We start from the raw sequence: 18279 nt of genomic DNA, 5'->3' as shown, positions 1-18279 counted from the left end.
CCTCACAGAGGGCCTTCAACCAGCAGTTCTGCAACACTGTTTGAATAATTCATTAAACTCTATCTAACAGAGTGACTAATGTGCTAATTATACAGACGAGCCATTTTATAAGGTTGGGTCAGGTGCTCCATGCTAAACATCATTATAAAAAATTCATGTGGTATTTGGGAATTTTAGGGAAACTGCTGATTTGATAGACATCTGTGGCGTTGGATATTTTTCTCAAAGTCAATCTATGTCTCAGAGTGTTGGTGGCAAGAAGTTTCCACTTTTGTTGATAATATAAATTATATAGGTGATTTACAGACTAACACAGCTACCCATCTTGAGGTAATTTACAGTATAATTTAAATGCAACACCACAAAGAGCTGTTGATGAAGAGTTTCTATTTAATCCATATCTGGTGAAACCTGATGAGATAGTTTACGGCATTTTGATATAATTGATTATGTAGTCATTGTATTGATTAGGTACTTTGCAAATATAGCTTTATATATGTTTTGATGTGATATCTCTGTGTTGAAATGTTCCATTATTTCAGTGTGATGTTATTATAATTTATTATGTAGAAATCTTCAGTTCACAGCTTTTAGCCCAGAGGTACAACTTAATTGAGCTGAACTTAACAGAAGCAAATATAAAAATGTGCTTCATATTTCAGGGCTGTGCTTTTGTTTCCTAGCAACATGATTTGCATTCGGGCAAGAGGAGATGGTGAAGGAGCAACAGCTGCATGAAAATGGAATCTTTATTGTTCCTATTTCACAGGCCTGCCATTTTGTACTAGTAAAAGGGAGGGAGAAAAGGAAGAAAGGAGAGAATTCTTATTATTTTTTCCTCTCTTATTCTATTTAGCAAGTCTATGTTCTTTTGGACATAATAAAGCTCCTTTTATGTTCCTAATTACTTAGTGAGACTTTACATCTGTAATCTTCAACTCCTTCAAATCTGGGACCTGCCTTTAAACCCACCTGGCAACATAGCTGCCATCTTAATTTTTTAATCTTACGCAGCTGTCTTCCTTTTTGCACACATCCTGAGTTGCTCATTTCTCATTCCTCTCACTAAAACAAATTTTAAAAGAGGATGGTGATCACACCACTCATGGGATTCAGTTGTGGGTCACAGCAACCCCAAAGGTCACCTTGCATTGACAGTGGTGGGAACCTGTAGTCTCTTGAGTAGGGACAGGATTTCTTCTTTTTTTCCTTTCTTTTTTTCCTTTTTTAAATTCTGGGGAATTTAATTTTCTGGGGAAATGACTGAAACTATTTGTTTTATCTAGTAGCAGAAGTTAATTGTGTCAAGCAATTGCTCTTAAGATTCAAATGATAACACACTGAGTTGAAAACATAAGAAGAAAGGTTGAAATTTGGTTTAGGAATGAGAAGGCTTAATACATATTTGCATTCACTTTCCAAATGTGTTTTTAAACAATAGCTCCTTCTACTTCCATCTGAGTCTCAAGGAATTATTTTCAGCAAGCTGGTGATAATTAACAAGCTGAACATCAATGAAATGAATTAGCTCCACAAAAACTCCTGCTGGCTTGATAACTGACTATCCTTATCTTAACAACATTTGCTGTAGAACAGAAAGCCATTGCCCTTATCCAGCAGTTTTTTTCTAGAAGAAAGAAGAAAGAACTCTGATATGTACATGCAGTCCCCCCTCAATCATGAGGGGGAAATTCTAGTGGTACCTGAGATGCCCTTTCCTTTTGATGATTTGAGAAGCTTAGGGAAACACCTAAAAGACTCTAGGTTGGGGGTCATATGCATAACTGGCCTCCTTGCTGACTGTTTAGAACAATAGAATTCTGTACATGAAATAAGAAAGCCCTTGTTGTCCATGATCACTTGCCACTGGATCATACTTAGTATTAGTATTAGTAAAAGTGATCATTGGATACACTCTGAGAATCAATGTGATGTAACACTTGGAGTGCTGGTGTCAGAATATCATAGATTCAGACGCTCACAGCCATAAAGCTTACTGAGTGATCCACACCAATCACACTTTGATATAAATTGTCCATGCAGATTGTAGTAAGGCTATTTTGATAACATTTATAAATTATATGGCCTATATTCCAGCAGGGTTATGCTGGGGTTTTTTTTCTGGTATAATTTTATACCGTTATAGTCTATCTGTCTCTTTGTACTGTTGGTTTCATGGCTAGGGATGGGCATGAACCAGGAAAATACAGTTTGGTTCATGGTGTATCCAGTTCTTGAACCACAAACCATCACAAATTTTTCACTGCCAAATGAACTGGTTCAGTTTGTGATCTGGTAGAATCTCTACCTGGCATGTGAGACACCAAATTAACAGGGGATCTCCAGCTGTCTCTTCTCTACCTGTCCTCCAGGTTTAGTGAGGATTAGATTTTTGAAGTCTGAGTTATGCTGTTCCCCCCCTGAAGGTGCCCCCAGGAAAGTATTTCTGGGAAAACGACCACCTCTCAAGAGCAACTGTGTCCATCTGTTTCTTAAAGCTACAGACACTCCTATAATTTTGGGAGGTTCCTTAGATTTCAGATTTTTCTGCATGCCTGGGCAGTTGTCATGTTTTTAGAAAAAATCTGTCTTGTTTGTTCTCCAGTCCAGATTCAAGCATCCTCAGATATGGTCAAGTTGGGATATAGAACATACAAGCAGAAACCTCAAGGACTTGTGGGGTTAATATTTCTTTTCCCTACTATTTTCTTCTTTTCCTTCCTTGAAACCCCCCATAATTCCCCCCTTTCCAGCCTCCTTCCTTTCCCTTCCACCAGACAACCTAACTTTATCTCCTCTTCATCTTCAGGATTCCATTCTATCCTACCTCAGCATCAGTTGTTAGGGAAGGTCCAGTTGCACAGTAGAAACCTGCAAGGACCCATTTTCCCCAGTCACAATTTCCCCATACTATTTCTTCTTTTTGCTGCACTTTTGTTCATTTCTCTCCTTCCCTCCCACCCATCTTTTATCTGCCCCTCCAGCTTCAGCTATTTATTTAATTCATTTATGGCCATATTTCTATGCCATGGGGATTCTAAGCACCGCACTTCATATTCCTCCTCTCCATTTTATCCTGGGAATGTAGGACTGGGAGTGAGAAACTCTGAGAGTGAAAAACCGTGTGAAAATGGCTCTCCCCTAGTCCTCCCTGGCCCTGCCCCACCTTCAAAGAAGGGAAAAGAGAGGCAGAGGAAGTCTGTCAAACCTTGTTTCTCCCTTCCAAAGTGGGGGGGGGGTGGAAGGAAGGAGGAAGAGGCAGGTGGCATAATCTATTGGCTGGGTAGCATAACCTATTGACTATCAGTTTGGTGCAGTGGTTAAGTAAATGGACTCTCATCTGGGAGAATCAGGTTTGATTCCCCAGTCCTCTATATGCAACTTCTGGAGTGACCTTGAGTCAGTCATAACTCTGTCAGAAGCTGTTCTGGAAAAAGCAGTTTCTGTCAGAGATCTCAAGGTGTCTCACAGGGTGTCTGATGTGGGGAGGGGAAGGGAAAGGAGATTGTAAGCCACTCTGAGACTCCTTTGGGTAGTGAAGGGTGTGGTACAAATCCAATCTCTTCTTCAGCTCCTGCTACAGCAGGCCTCATGTGGGCCAGGCACTGCTTCTTTTGTCTTGTACAGAGTTGTTAGCCAAAATACCTTTTTAAAATAAATTTGGGGAATATTAGTCAATTAGGCAAGATGGCATAGATATCTTGGGGTCAATAACCTATGTCTACCAGGGTCAGTTTTCCTAGGAGCCCCTTAGTCAATGATGTGAGCTTTTAACTAAAGCAAAATTATATTTTATTGGGAAGACTTCAAGCATACAAGATAAAACAAACATTCAACACAAGCAGTTCAGAACTAAGTAAAATATATGTGAAAAGATAGGGATGTTTGAATTAGCAGGAGGTATCATTGAGGGGTAATACTTTACCTTTCCTGAAGAGAAGCAGAGGTTCACCAATGAAGACAGGGAAGGGGGAAGTGTGAGATGACCAGCATCACCTTCAATAATGGTCCCAAACTGATCAGGAATGGGGATGGCTCTTACAGCAAGGTAGGGTTCTGGAAAGAGTTCACATCTGAATGGCAGAAGAATCTGCCTTAAATAACCAAATTCACAACCTGAGGCAGGTTCCTGTCAGATTAATGGTTCCCAGGAAATTTAACAAAAGACATCTGGGCAATGGTAATTGCTTCTCCGAGTGGATCATATACTAAGAAAAAGAAAACTATGTTGGGCAATTTAGGGTCTAATGTTTGTTATTGTGACACCTCTTGTGGAAACACAGGGAAAACAGAGGAATAGGGAAGAGAGGAAATGGGTGACAGGATCTGGCTGATGGTGAAAGATCAGTCCAACGATGATATATTGTCAGAAATGATTTCCTGAATAGGTGTCAGGAAGATTCTTTGGCCCATCTGTAAATGCTATAGATGCTCTTTTGTCTTAGGCTGGGTAGCTTGCATTTACATAACTAAAGCTTATGCAAGAGTTCTGGAAAGCAGGATATGGTGTAGCAGCAACTTCTTCATGGCTGCTACAGGGAAAAAAAATGTTCTCCTTTTGAAAACCTCCAGGAGCATGGCTTCCCCTCAGTCTGCTGCTGGTCTTGTCTCCATGAAGACAGGGTTGCAGTTGTCCATCTGCCATGGCTATGCAGTTGGGGGTGAAGCACAGTCCAAAGTTTTTGTGGCTCTGTGAACAGAAGCTACCACTGGTGTAGTAATCCAAGCAGGGATGCTTTGAGCCTGGCTTGGCCCAGCACTGTAACCATTCATAAGGGCTAACTGCCCATCACTGGCTTGGCATAAAGGCCAATCTTATATTACGAATATAGTCCATTAAGAGTTATTTGTAGGTGTTGGGGGAGTACTGCTGGAAACTGAAGCTGTCTGGCAACAGATTGAGCATTGCCTCCTTCATGATGGCTGAACTAGCTGGGCAAGATGTCCTTACTTCACATGGGGCTCACCTGGGTGCTGCCCTCTGCCTTACTTTGCTTTGCATGAGACTCTGTTGAGCACCACCTTCTGCCTTGCCTCTCATAGTGCTTAGTTGGGCACCCCCTCTGACTGGCCTAACATGGGTTTCAGACAGACACCACCCTCTGCCTCATCTCACATGGGGTTCAATTAGGCCAGGTGCCACCTTCTTCCTTACCTTGCATGAGCTTGGACAGGCTGGGTACAGCCATCCACCTTGTTTTTTGTGATGCTTGGCCAGGCTGAGCAAGCCACTATCAATAATATCAGTGAAATTTATTCCTGCAATGTTGGTTAATTGATTGTTTTGTTAGTGTTAAGCAGGAGCTGCTTTGAATTTGTAGATAAGGTGGATTTTTACACATATATGTTTTATGTGGTTCTTTCTTTAAGCCCCCCCCCCCCAATCCTCTGTTTATTCCTGTATCCTATAAAATAAAAAATCTTCGGAATTTTTTTTTTTAATTTGGTTCGCAGCGACACAGATGCAAAAGAGTTCATTGGTCAGAGCTAATGAGTGATAATCTACAATTGAGTCCATGTGTAATACCAAGAAGAGCCCCGTGGCACAGAGTGGTAAAGCTGCAGTACAGCAGTCGGAGCCCTCTGCTCACAACCTGAGTTTGATCCCAGTGAAAGCTGGTTCAGGTAGCCAGCTCAAGGTTTACTCAGCCTTCCATCCCTCCGAGGTCGGTAAAATGAGTACCCAGCTTGCTGGGGGGGGGGGGGGCAGGGAGTGTAGATGACTAGAAAAAGCAATGGCAAACCACCCTGTAAAAAGTCTGCCATGAAAGCACCATCACCCCAGAGTTGAAAACGACTGGTGCTTGCACAGGGGACTACCTTTACCTTTTGTGATACCAAGAGGTACCAAAAGTAGTCTAAGACTGTCAAAATCCTCATGTGTACTGGGGGGCTACATTTGGGAAAACAGCAAGTTGAGAAAATAGCACAGAGTGGAAGAATTAAAACCCTTCACACAAAAGTCCTCATTTGAATTGGCCCACTTCGGGCTGAAAATTAAACATGTCTGATCACATGACTGAAGGAAGACACAAAGAAAATACAGAAAATTCAATTTCCATATCTCAAACAGTTCGATGGATCGCTGGATCGCTGAATCAAAATAATCTTTGAGAGGCATTTGCTATGAAAGCAAAAATATATTTATTACTACAAGGGAATGGGGTACTGGGAGAGAAAAATAACAAAGCACTAATCCCTACATCTCAACACAAAGAAAACATGGCTGAGAGACTGAGAAAGAAGACTTCCTGCTTCTTCTTGACCTTTAGGCTGACTAGACAAAGGAGTCACCTGACTAACTAGCCAAGCAAACAAACAAGCTTTCCCGCATTATCTCTTGATTGGCAATGAGCCAGGATCTTCTTCCTAGGTCATGCAGACAATAGGGAATCAGGTACAGTATTAACCCTATAATGACTGAAACTTTACAACATTGCAAAGGACATGCAGAACAGTTACATAATTCTAACACCTTTTCTCAATGTCTAATGTGCATGCCATTATACATTCAATAGTCATTACTCATTATTCACTGTAGCATTCACATCAACTAGATTCAACATTTCACGTAAATGTTCAAATCTAGCACAAGGTAATGGCTTTGTAAGTATATCAGCTACCATTGCCTCTGTACAACAGTATTCTATCTTAATCAGCCCCTTCTGGTGTAGATCTTTCACTAGCTCACATTTAATACCAATAGATCTACTTCTGGCTGTCCTACTTTCCCCTTTACATATAGCAATACACACTTGGCTATCTTCAAACATTACAACAGGTACAGGTTCTTTTATCTTGAAGTCTTTCAGCAGATGAAAAAAACCATTCAAGTTCACTGTAGGCACTGGTTGCTGACACACACTCAGCTTCTGCTGTAGACTGTGCCACTATAGTCAGTTTTCTGCTAGTCCATTCTACAACTCCATTTCCATAGAAGAACAAGTATCCACTGGTTGATCTGTAATTGCACAATTCTTCTGCATAATTGGCATTCATGTATTCAACTAGTCTGGGATTCTCAGAAGGTTCAGTGATCAGTCTTAAGTCTGGCTTTCACCGGTAGAAGCTTCTATACACCCAAACTTATTTTGTTGGGAAGATAACTGTACTTATGAATCCTTATTGGATAAGGGTGATTTAAACTTGGATGAAAACTCAAAATTAGACTGGTGGATCAAATTGCAAATTAAATCAAGATTTAAATCTGATAAAAAATTGGGTTTTACCAAAAAGTTGAACGAATTTGATTCTATAATTCTTGAGACAGACCGGAAACTTATTTCTAGAATTTATACTTGGCTTTAGAGTATAAAATGCAAGACGAGATTGTTAAGGAAAGTTGGATGTGGATACAAGATATTGGGTATAACATTGAATTAGAAGAATGGGAAAAAATTTGGAGGGAAAATCTAAAGTTAACAAAGTCTTCCTTATTTAAAGAAAATCTGTACAAAATGATATACTGTTGGTACCTAACACCAGAGAGATTATCTAAAGTGTATCCTAGTGTCACTAATGAATGCTGGAAATGTAAAAAGGTTAAGGGATCTTTATATCATATTTGGTGGCAGTGCAAACTTGCAAAGAAATATTGGGCTCAAATATATATATGGACTCAGAAAATCTTAAAAGCAAAGATCCATCATGCTCCGAAATTGTATTTATTGAATGTTTGTAAGATGCTGATCCCCAAAACAGAAAAAAACTCCTGCTTCATATAGTGACCATAGCCAGAATATTATTTGCTAAGTATTGGAAAACTCAACTGATACCTGATAGAGAGGAATTTTTGCAAAAATTGTTTGAAGCCACGGAAATGGATTTGTTAATTATAAAATTGAGGGAAGGGAATTTAGAAGAATGTAAAAAAACCTGGAAACCAATGTATGAATGGGCAATGCATTTGGGAATTGATTTGGTGGAATAGGATATATGCAATGGATTTTATTTTTACGTTCCTTTAGATGTTAGTTTATGTCTGCCTTGTTGTTTTGCTGTTGATTGTTTTTATGTGTGTTAATAAAAAAGTTTTCTTTTAAAAAAAAGATTCTTTGCAGTCTCTCATGCCAAGAGATTCTATAAAGTCCATAAACTTTCATCTTTGGCACAGTTGAAAAGTCTCTCAATTTGTATTCCAAGATAGTGTGTAATATCTCCAAGTCTTTTGACTTTGACTTCTTTGTTCAGCTTTTCAACAATGTCATTAATGTCCTCTTTGTTCTTGCAGCTCACGACCAAATCATCAACGTAAACCAGAATGTATTGATATTCTCCATCTTTGAGTCTGGTGTACATGCAGGGTTCAGCTTCCCCTTGCTCAAATCCTTGTTGCTGTAGTAGTCCAGTTATTTTGTCGTACCAGCCTTTTGCGGCCTGTTTCAAACCATACAATCTTTTGTTGAATTTGAAAACACAGTTCTCTTTGCCAGGGACTTGAAAACCTTCAGATATTTCCATATAGATTTCCTCTGATAGCTCACCATTAAGAAACACTGTCTTAATGTCTAGGTGCTCTACAAGCATGTTTCTAGATGCTGCCATACTTAGTAGTGTTTTAAGTGTAGCACTATTGATAACTGGTACAAAAGTCTCTGAATAGTCAGTTCCAAATTCTTGTGCGTGTCCTTTGGCTACTAGCCTTGCTTCGTACAAATCTATAGTCCATCATCTTTGTACTTTAATTTGTACACCCATTTGCATCCAACAGGCTTTCTTCCTGCAAATAGCTTTGTAAGAGTCCATACATCTTTTTCATAAATGGATAGTATCTCTTGTTCCATTGCTCGAATCCATTTCTCCTTTTCCTCATTAGGTAGATCACGCACTTGTTTCCAGCTCTTGGGTTCCTCTTTAGGTTTCACAGTCTCTAGAGATTTCACAGTATCACAGTATCCATAGTTCTGTGGTGGTTGCCCTTTTGTGCTCCTTTCTGATAGTCTCAAAATGAGTGGAGGTTCTGTCACTCCCTGACCTTGAGCCAGTCACAGTTCTCTCAGAGCTGTTTTCTCAAAAGCAGATTTCTCAGAGCTACCTACCTCATGGGGTGTCTTTTTGGGGGGAGAGGAAGGGAAGGTACTTATAAGCTGGTCTAAGACTCTGAGTGAAGGGTGGGGTATAAAACTAACTTCTTCAACTTCTCCCTTCTCCTCCAAAGCTGGTCAGTGAGACAGACTTCAGCTACTATGACCAGCTTAGAGAATAATGCTAGGCAGGTCTACTCAGAATCATACTCAGATTTATACTCAGTTACTAGCCAAAAACAGAACTGGCAACAGAGCACTAGCTAACACAGTATTCTTTCCCTTTCCCCAGTGAATTTGACTTAATTATCCACATAATCAGGATAGGAACAACCACACATTACTTACAGTGATTTCCCCAAATCATGGAACTAATAATATAACATTAACTCATATTTTACATTCCTCTTTCCATTATTTATAGTACAGAACAACTTAAACCACAAATGTGCAGCTTAGTTCTGATAAGTTTGTCTCAGGAAATTCTATTTTCCTTAACGAGTATAATAGGGATGGGTGTAGTCATATTGGCTAAGCTAGTTTTCAGTGTTTTGATCGGTCACCTGTCAAAATGGAGACTGAGAGAAAGACAAGACTAAATGGAAGCAAGGTGGCAACACAGAGATATAATGTAATAAGAGCACAACACAACATTTCAATGAATTAGTTTCTCTTGAGCTAACCACACCATACTGGACTAGCCATTTTAACTGCCTAGAACAGGTTTGGTAGAAGTAGCATTTGATCTCAGCTGAGTCTTGGGAAGGTGTTGTTTCTTGGCCACAGATGATGCCGGGGTTAGAAATGTGCTTGTGGTATCACTTTCATAATCTGGCATGCACATTTTATCAGTCCAGAAGCTTTCTAATGACTCTGTTTTCTTACTTGGAGAGCAATGTACATGTGGTTAAGGTAGGCTTCTAATTCCCAGGTCCCAGCGGGGAATCCCCCAGTTTTACAGGCTTCCCCCTGCCCCTAGCCAGCTGGCCGGTGGCGGGGGGGGGGAAGACCTGCCCCCACAGCCACCAGTACCTCTAGATCTCCCGCAGGTTTAGAAACAAGTCTGGTTTTAAAATGTGTGTGCGTGCATGTGCCTTTAAAGTTGAGCAGGAAACAGGAAGTACTTCATGGGGAAGGGTCAGCAGCAGCCTCTGGAAACACAGTCACTCCATTTGTTTTGCTTTCATATCAGAGCAAATAAATGTGTGTGTGTGTGAGAGAGAGAGAGAGAGACAGAGAGCAGTGTAGCCCCGGTAATTTTCAGATGTCGTTGTGGAGGAACCAGACCCAGTGTGTGTGTGAGAGAGTGTGTGTACTTTTCAGAAGTTGTTGTAGTGGAGGCAGTAATATTGTGTGTCTGTCTCTGTGCTTGTTTTGCATTGTTTTCAGAGTCCTTGTATAGGAGTCTGTTTATGGGATGGAGGAAAACTCTACCTCTCTCTCTCTTTATTTGCCTGTGTTAGCCTAAAGAACAGCAGTTCCTGTAAGCCTCAGGGAGATCACAAAAATGTGAGCTTGCAAACTGTGCATTTTGGCCACTTTTTCTGTGTTTACACTTTTATTTACTAGAATTGCAGCTATTAGGGAATGAGGAAATGATGACTATTCAGATGAATGCACTACTGTATTTTATGCATTTATTTTGGAAATGGGAAAGTCTGGCTCCACCCCCAAAGTCTCCTGGCTCCACCCCCAAAGTCCACAAATATTTTTTGAATTAGACTTGGCAACCCTAGGTTAAGGATGTGGGATCACTGTGCTAACAAGAAAGTCTGACTTTTCAGTAGCTATTCTAAAAATTGAGGGATGCAGTGCACATTGCTTGATTTATCAAGGCCTAATTGGTTTTATGTTGGCTCTTCATACTGAGCTACTCTGTGTGTGCGTGTAAAACTAACGCTGTTTACCAGAATGACAAACATGCACCAGAATATACTAATCTTTAAAGTGGGGATGCTGGAAGGGCCAGTCTCTTGGATTTGTCATTAATACCCTTCTGTGTGAGGAAGAGAATAAAATCACCTTTGTATTAGTTACATCATTCTCTAGATACCTAGCCTTCAGGAGTTTCATCAAGGCAGACTTTGTTAAAGCACTGGTGTCTGAAAATTGCTTTGCAACTCCCACCTATGGGATTCTTCCTCAGTTGGATCTGCCACCACCAAAAGGAATTCTTTCAAATCTTGCCCCTTTTGTAAACCAGAAATCTCTTTCTCTCTCTCTCTCTCTTTCTGTCTCTCTCTGTGTCTGTGTTATGTTTTATCAGAGGTAAATGGAACTGCTGTCAGGCTAACATGTTTATGGATTTTTTCTGCAGTCTGAGAGTTCCTTCTCTGAGCCAACCAAAATTCAAGGTGCAAATTCTAAGTATCCCTCCAAACCTATGCTTGACTAATCACCTCCAAAGACTAGATCCCCTGCAAAAGGTGAAACCAGCAAAAATCAATCATGATATACTGGCAGCTTAGCCAAATGGTAAAAATTGATATTGAGATTTATTTTCCTCTCTCAGTTCAATCAGTCCATTCCTGGAATGTAATTTAGGATCTAATTGCCCCATTTTCCACAGATAAGATATCCACTCATAACAGAGGTCTGGGTGGATGGCAATAATCAGACCACAAGGCCAATGTTTGGTGGGGACAATTCTTTGGATCCTGCTCAGCCTTAGGGTCATGAAGGTATACAGGTCACCACCAATATGCTTTCATATGGACTGCGTTTGGATTGTATGAGGTGGCCCCTAGAGGTAAAAATTGTCTGGGGAGCATTGGTGGCTCTTGCTGCTACAGGCTCATAGCTGCTAACTGACAAAGAGTGTCCAGAGATGGTAGTTGCTATTAGCACTGACATTTATGCTGGGTACTCCTAGCAATCTGTAGCTGGTTTTCTTTTTGGTATTGGAGAAAGGGTGGAATGTCAACATACCTAATTATCAACTTGTCATATCTGTGAATACTGAAATCTGGAATTTAGATCCAGAAACTGCCCAGACATTTCTCCACAAATCTGAAAAATGCCTCAAGTTTGCAGAAAAATTGGAAACTATATATTGCCAGGCTGGGCAGTAACTACTTCTTCCACTGGTTGTTTGAGTGCTAGTTTGCAAGGCCTGCTGGGAGCAGATGTTCTGCTTCCAGTGGCCACATGGCAAACCTTGGTATACATGTACCAACTAAATAATGGGGCAGATAAAAGTTAGGTTGGTTGGTTGGTGGGAAGGAGAGAAGGAAGCAGGGAAAGCTGAGGATATGGGGGGTTGCCAGAAGGAGAGAAAGAAGAAATAGTGGTGGGGGGATACAAGGAAAAATGAAATGCCCTCAGAAGTCATTGTGGGATTCTCCACTGAGCAAGTGGACTTGCCTCATAAAGGCCATAGTTTTCCCAGGAGGGAAATAGCATTGACAGGTCAGTGGAGGTGAGTAGGAGCCTTCCAGGAGTGGAATAGGGGTTAATGACAAAATGAAATCAGGGATGTCATACTACAACACTCTAGGGTTTTTTTGGCAAAACTCTATAGTAAAATTGCCCACAAACCATAGAATTTTGCCCAAAAATCAGAGCATCACGATGTGATGTCCCCAACACAATGATGTTACTTCTACTTGATGTCATTGAGTCAGGGACATCGCACAGCAACAACATTGCTGTTTGGGGGTAGGGTTTTCCCTGCTAGCCAACTGGCTGGTGGCTGGCAGAAGCCTCCCAAAATGGGGGATCATCCACTGAGACCTGGGGAATGGCAACCTTAGAGGAAAAATCAAAAACAGAGAGGCTTATATAAGTTATATAGATAGGTTGGCTAGTGACCTTGAAGAAAAGAAAGAAGCCAGAAAAGAGGAGAGGCGGGGGCTTTCAGGAGAGAAGAAAAAAAAGTGGGTGAGGGGAAAATGAGTTTCCCCACACAAGTTCTTGTGGAATGCCTGCTTGGAAATCAAACATACAAATCAAATAAACAATCCATCCAAATTTGACCTGATGCCATGCATGAGAGCCTCCAGAATTAGTATCCCTTATGAATTCAATCCATGGGCATACAAATGTTTATGGTATTTTTTCAGCTCAGCATTAGTGTCAAGCAATGTTTTATTTTACCACAACTGTCTATGTTTATCAGAATATAACTGCCATACTGTACCTGTTACTAACCCTGAAACAAAGCTGAGGCACATCAAAGTAGAAAAGTTAGCTGGTGCCTCCTCCCTGCGCCTCTCTCGCTTTTACTAACAAATGCAGGAATTCGCTCTTTGAAGATAAAGCCCCAGGGACATTTCCCCAGGCCAGGCCTCGACCCAGGAAGTATAACCACAGGGAGATAAAGAAAGTGTTGTGTGAATTCTTACACGTGAATACAGGACTGTTTAGTAATTATAGCTTTGTTGATAGAACTTTTGATGTGCCATCTTTAAGTATACGCTCTGCTATTACTCTTTATCAGTTCCAATTCTTGGCTCAATAGAAGCACATGGATTATCAATAAACCTATACTTTGTTTCAACTCAAGGACTGGTTACTTTGAGATCCGCTTGCTTGACAATTAGAACCTTCATTCAATGAGCAATGGCTAAAATGGAACACCAAAGCAGGGCTGCAGGTTCCACAGCAGAGTTCTATTCTCAAAACTATCTTTGGACCTGAAACTGCAGCTTATTGTATATCAAATAATTTTTTTAAAAAATCCTGTGAGCTCACTGGACCCAAGATATTAATAGTCTTGGTCTCATGGGCAACAATAATTATTGGAGATAGAGTGTATCTGGAGGGACATTGCCCTATATGTTACAGACCTGCCCAGTCATTGTGTTATTCTGGTGAGAGGTGGTGAAACAGGCTAACTTTGTCCTGGACTCATCTTTTAAATTCTTGGCTATTAATTGACTTTTAGTCTGATATGCCTTTTACATGGGAACTCTCATCAGCCAGAAACTTTGGCTTTTTATGCTTTGTGTTATTGCCAAATGTCTTACCCTGCAGAAAGCTGTAACTTCTAATATATACAAACACTGACAGAAGAACTACTGGAACTTGCAGTGAAGGGAAAAAAGAGCCTTTAATAGTTGAGATGCAGGCATAACATATAATGGCATTTCAGCATAATTTTTAGAGCTTTATGAAACAAATGGTATACAATTTAGCTGCTTGATTTTTTCACCACCTCCCTTCCCCCCCTTTTTTTGTTTTTTCTTTCTTTAATTTTTCCCCTCCTTCCCCTCGCCTTCATTGACAGCTAGGAATGCAGGTGGATTTATGTGAGGGAAACAGTTGTTTTATAGTAAGTGTTATATGTTGTGTATTAAAAACAACAAACCTAACATAAAAATTAACAGCAAAGTATGGAAGAAAACCCCATATGAGGCACTAATTAAACACGTGCATTTTATTGTTTCCATTACACTTGAAGTTCTATGTCACCATTCTAAACTATTCAGAGCAATATATAAATTTATATATCTTTTTTGAGGTGCGGCGACCAGAACTGCACAGTACTCTACCCCTCAGCCAGCCGCCTCTGCCCACTGCGGCTGGAGGTGGTTTTCTGTGAAGAGGCCGGGCGGCAGCCTCTCTGCAGCCCAGCGCTTTAATAAATCTTATCCCTGCACATTGCATTGAGTCCTTATTCAAGGGGGATCTGGGGGTGGGGGGAGGCAAGTCCTGCACACAGCCACTTCGACACCATATCCGCCCCTCATGGGTGTCTGATTCTCTGCGAGTGGGCATGAGCGGAAGCCACCACAGGGACTGTCGCCGGCACCTTTCGTGCATGGGTGTCTGCAGCGGGTGGCCTACTGTGTCCTGGCAGAGGGCCCCCATGGCATCTGGGATACAATCCACCCATGCAGCCCACGAGAGGGACACTGATGGGGGCTCTGCTTCACCCCTTTGGCAGGTAGCCTGCTTCATGGAGCTAGCAGTAAGTGCTGATTGGATGCTTCCCCAAAGATTACACAGCCACAACATGGGGCTGGGTGTGTGCATGAGGGGTGTGGGGCATGCGGGCAGCCTATCACCAGGGAGCACTCTCTCTGCCAGCAGGTATCACATGGGCTGGCTCCCCGGCCACTGCCAGCCAATCCCTGCCGTCCCTGTGGAAGCACTCCCTCCTTTCCTTGCTCTTGAGCCGCTCAGGGAGGCCGTGTTCCAGTGTATTTCACACATCTACTGGTGGTGACTGCAGCTTGGCTGTGCTGCACTGCAGCGCCTTAAACCCCTTTGGAAGCCAATGAGCAATGCTGTAGATCTGCCCACGCCTGAGCGGCTGGCTGCCACATATGTCTGGATTGGGCTGCCTGAATACTACTAAGCAACACAGTCTCTAGAATCAATTAGGAAAAAAAATAATAAAAGCTAACTTTTCTTTCTGGCACTTTAGTACCTGGCAATAACTAGTGCACCATTCCAAACAGTGAAGCTCTTTGATGCTCTTCAAAATCCAATCAAAGTGTTCATCCACTGATATGAATGCAACTTTCACTTGGCTCCCCCCTCCCATCTAGTTACAGACCTCAGTGCAGATTTCTTCAGTTAGCCAATTACTGCCTTCTGATATCAGGCTTTGAAAGAGATACAATCTATGAGAAGGCTATTTACAAACACCTGCAAGTTAAAACAGACCCACTATTCATGTTAACCCTTGGTGAAACTACGGGGCTTTGCCTCACAGAAAGGTTTTTGGCTCTCGGCCTGTAGCTGTGAGTTTGTCACCTAGTAGATCAAGGACAACCCCAGGATTTTGTGTTGTGTTTTTTGCTTAAATTACACTTTTTTCTGTAGTTCTGTATGCTGGTTTGGGTCCCCAGTGCAGAAAAAAGTGGCACATGAATGAATGAACGAATCAATCAAATCAATCACCATTTTCATATTGAACTGATGAGCAGCAAAAGTTGAATAAACTCATTTAGATTTTGACTTTCAATGTTGTTCCCAATAATTAAGATTATTATTTTTAGAAGTGGGACTATCCCTCAAGAGAACTTTAAAGAAAATATCCTCCATTGAAAGCTCCTTTCCATAGTAATCTTTTTATTTTTAATGAAAGGGATTGGTATGAACCAGCCTAGAAAAAAAAAAATCTCTCTTGGGTGGATATTTGATTTGAGCAGCTTTTAAAAGCATGGAGCAAAATGTATAAAACCACCATTCTTTTGCAGTAAAAGTGAAGACACATTAGTATTACTGAAGAGTCCTGGAGTATGAAGACAGATGTCTGGATCCATGGTGCATTTCTAGACAATAGGATTTTATGTGCTTGGAATGAAGGAGAAGCTGTATTTACTGGTCACAGATGACACTGCTGACCTCTGTGGTCCTAGGGAATGAGAATGTTATTACCTGACGCTCAGAGTGTCAACATCTATACATCCTGACCTGTGATGCTAAAGGTCCCAAAAGCTACAGCGCTTGTGGCAATAATACTAAGCTTTTTGAAAACATCATGGGAAATTCAGCAACTTCTAAGTTATTCTCTTACTTTAGTTTGTCCTATATCAAAAGGAGAATTTCATAAAGTTTGAAAGCTTGAAATAATTAGAACTATCTGGCTTGTTTAATGCAGAATATAATTTCACCTATATTTCTGTCTCCTATATTATTTTTATCCCATCCTTTCTTCAAATTGCTCACAGCAGCACACATAAGATTCACCTTTGCCATTTTAATCTCATAGCTGTCTAGTGCAGGTGTGTCAAACATGTGGCTCAGGGGCCAGATCAGGCCCCTGGAGGGCTCCGATCAGGCTCAAGAGAAAGAGAGAGTATGTGTGTGTTTAATTGGCTCATTATGCCAGGACTCTCCTGGGTGCAATTGGGTTTTACCTCTCCCTTTTCTCTGTATTCATACCTTCATGATCCAATCTTTCTCAGTAGGAAAACATGTGAACTATTTAGGTGAGAAATAACAAGAAGCCAGTCAGGTGGATTAGGCTGAGAGTGCATGTTCAGACCAAATTCATCCAGCACATTTCCTTTGCGGACTGGGGATTTTCCCCTAGTCTTCCCATATAAGTAGGTTGATACTGACCACTATACATTGCTGTCTCTGTATTCTTGCACTGCCTCACAGGCACCTCTTTCATCCACCCAGGTGCTGGGTGGGTGAAAGAGACCACAGGGCTCCTGTGCCTCACTCCCAGGCTGTCCCCCCTTGCAGGGGAAGCAGCCAGAAGTGAGGCCGTGTGGCCCCTTTCATCCCCCTGGCTGCCGGGCAGGCAAAAAGGTCCATGGGCCTGTTGTGCCTTGCTCTGAGGCTGTCTCCTCTTGCAGGGGAGGCAGCCAAGAGCAAGGCCACATGGCCCTTTTCATCTACCCAGCTGCCAGGTAGGTGAAAGGGGCTGTGGGGCTGCTGTGCCTCGCTCTGAAGCTGCCTCCCCTGCAAAAAGAGGCAGCCTCAGAGTGAGGCCATTCTCCTTCATGCCCAGCTAGAAAGCTGGACTTGGAGGAGAGCACATACTGGCCCACAGTCCCGCCATTCTCAGAATGATGGAGCAGTGGGAGAGGGCACCTGAAGGTGCATTGTGGCAAGGTGGCACCCGAGGCAGCTGCCTACCTCACCTACTCCTAACGCCTGGCCATGCTGAACAGCATACCCAAGATTGCCACAGTCATTGTCTTCAGACTTTGATGCAATAATTCAGAGCAAGAGGTGTCATTTATCAGAGATGTTAAATAAACAAAATATCACAAGTGTGCTAATGTTTTAAGTGTGCTTTAAGTTTTAAAAACCCTTTAATTGCATATGTCTGTGTCCTTTATACAGTTTTCATCTCTGCTACCTGGCATTACATTTTATGACACATGTGGCCTGGCCTGACAAAGTCTCATTTATGTCAGATGTGGCCCTCATAATAAATGAGTTTGACACCCCTGATCTAGTGAGGAATATAAGGATGAGAGAAAGCAATTGTCCAACGTCAACCAGTGAGCTTCATGACCTTTTCTGAACCTCTGTGTTGCTGTTGTTTCCCAGTAGAAAGGAAAGGAAAAGAAAGGAAGGAAGGTAGAGGAAGGCTGCCTGCTGAAAAGGAAGGTTGCCTGCTGGAAGGTAGAGCAGCAGGGTTGGGGGATAGTGGAGCATCAAGGTGGGGAGGGGCCATGGCTCAGTGGTAGAACATCTGCCTGACATGAGAGGTTCAATCCTTGGTATCTCCAGTTAAAAGTTCTGGCAGTATGTGATGTGAATGATTTCTGCCCAAGGCCCTGGAGAGCTACTGCCAGTCTGAGTAGACAATTCTGATTTTGATGGACCACAGGTCTGATTCAAT

Source organism: Heteronotia binoei, chromosome 21 (genome assembly GCF_032191835.1).
Source record: "Heteronotia binoei isolate CCM8104 ecotype False Entrance Well chromosome 21, APGP_CSIRO_Hbin_v1, whole genome shotgun sequence".
Classification (NCBI taxonomy): Eukaryota; Metazoa; Chordata; class Lepidosauria; order Squamata; family Gekkonidae; genus Heteronotia; species Heteronotia binoei.
Note: the sequence above shows the minus strand (reverse complement) of the source record.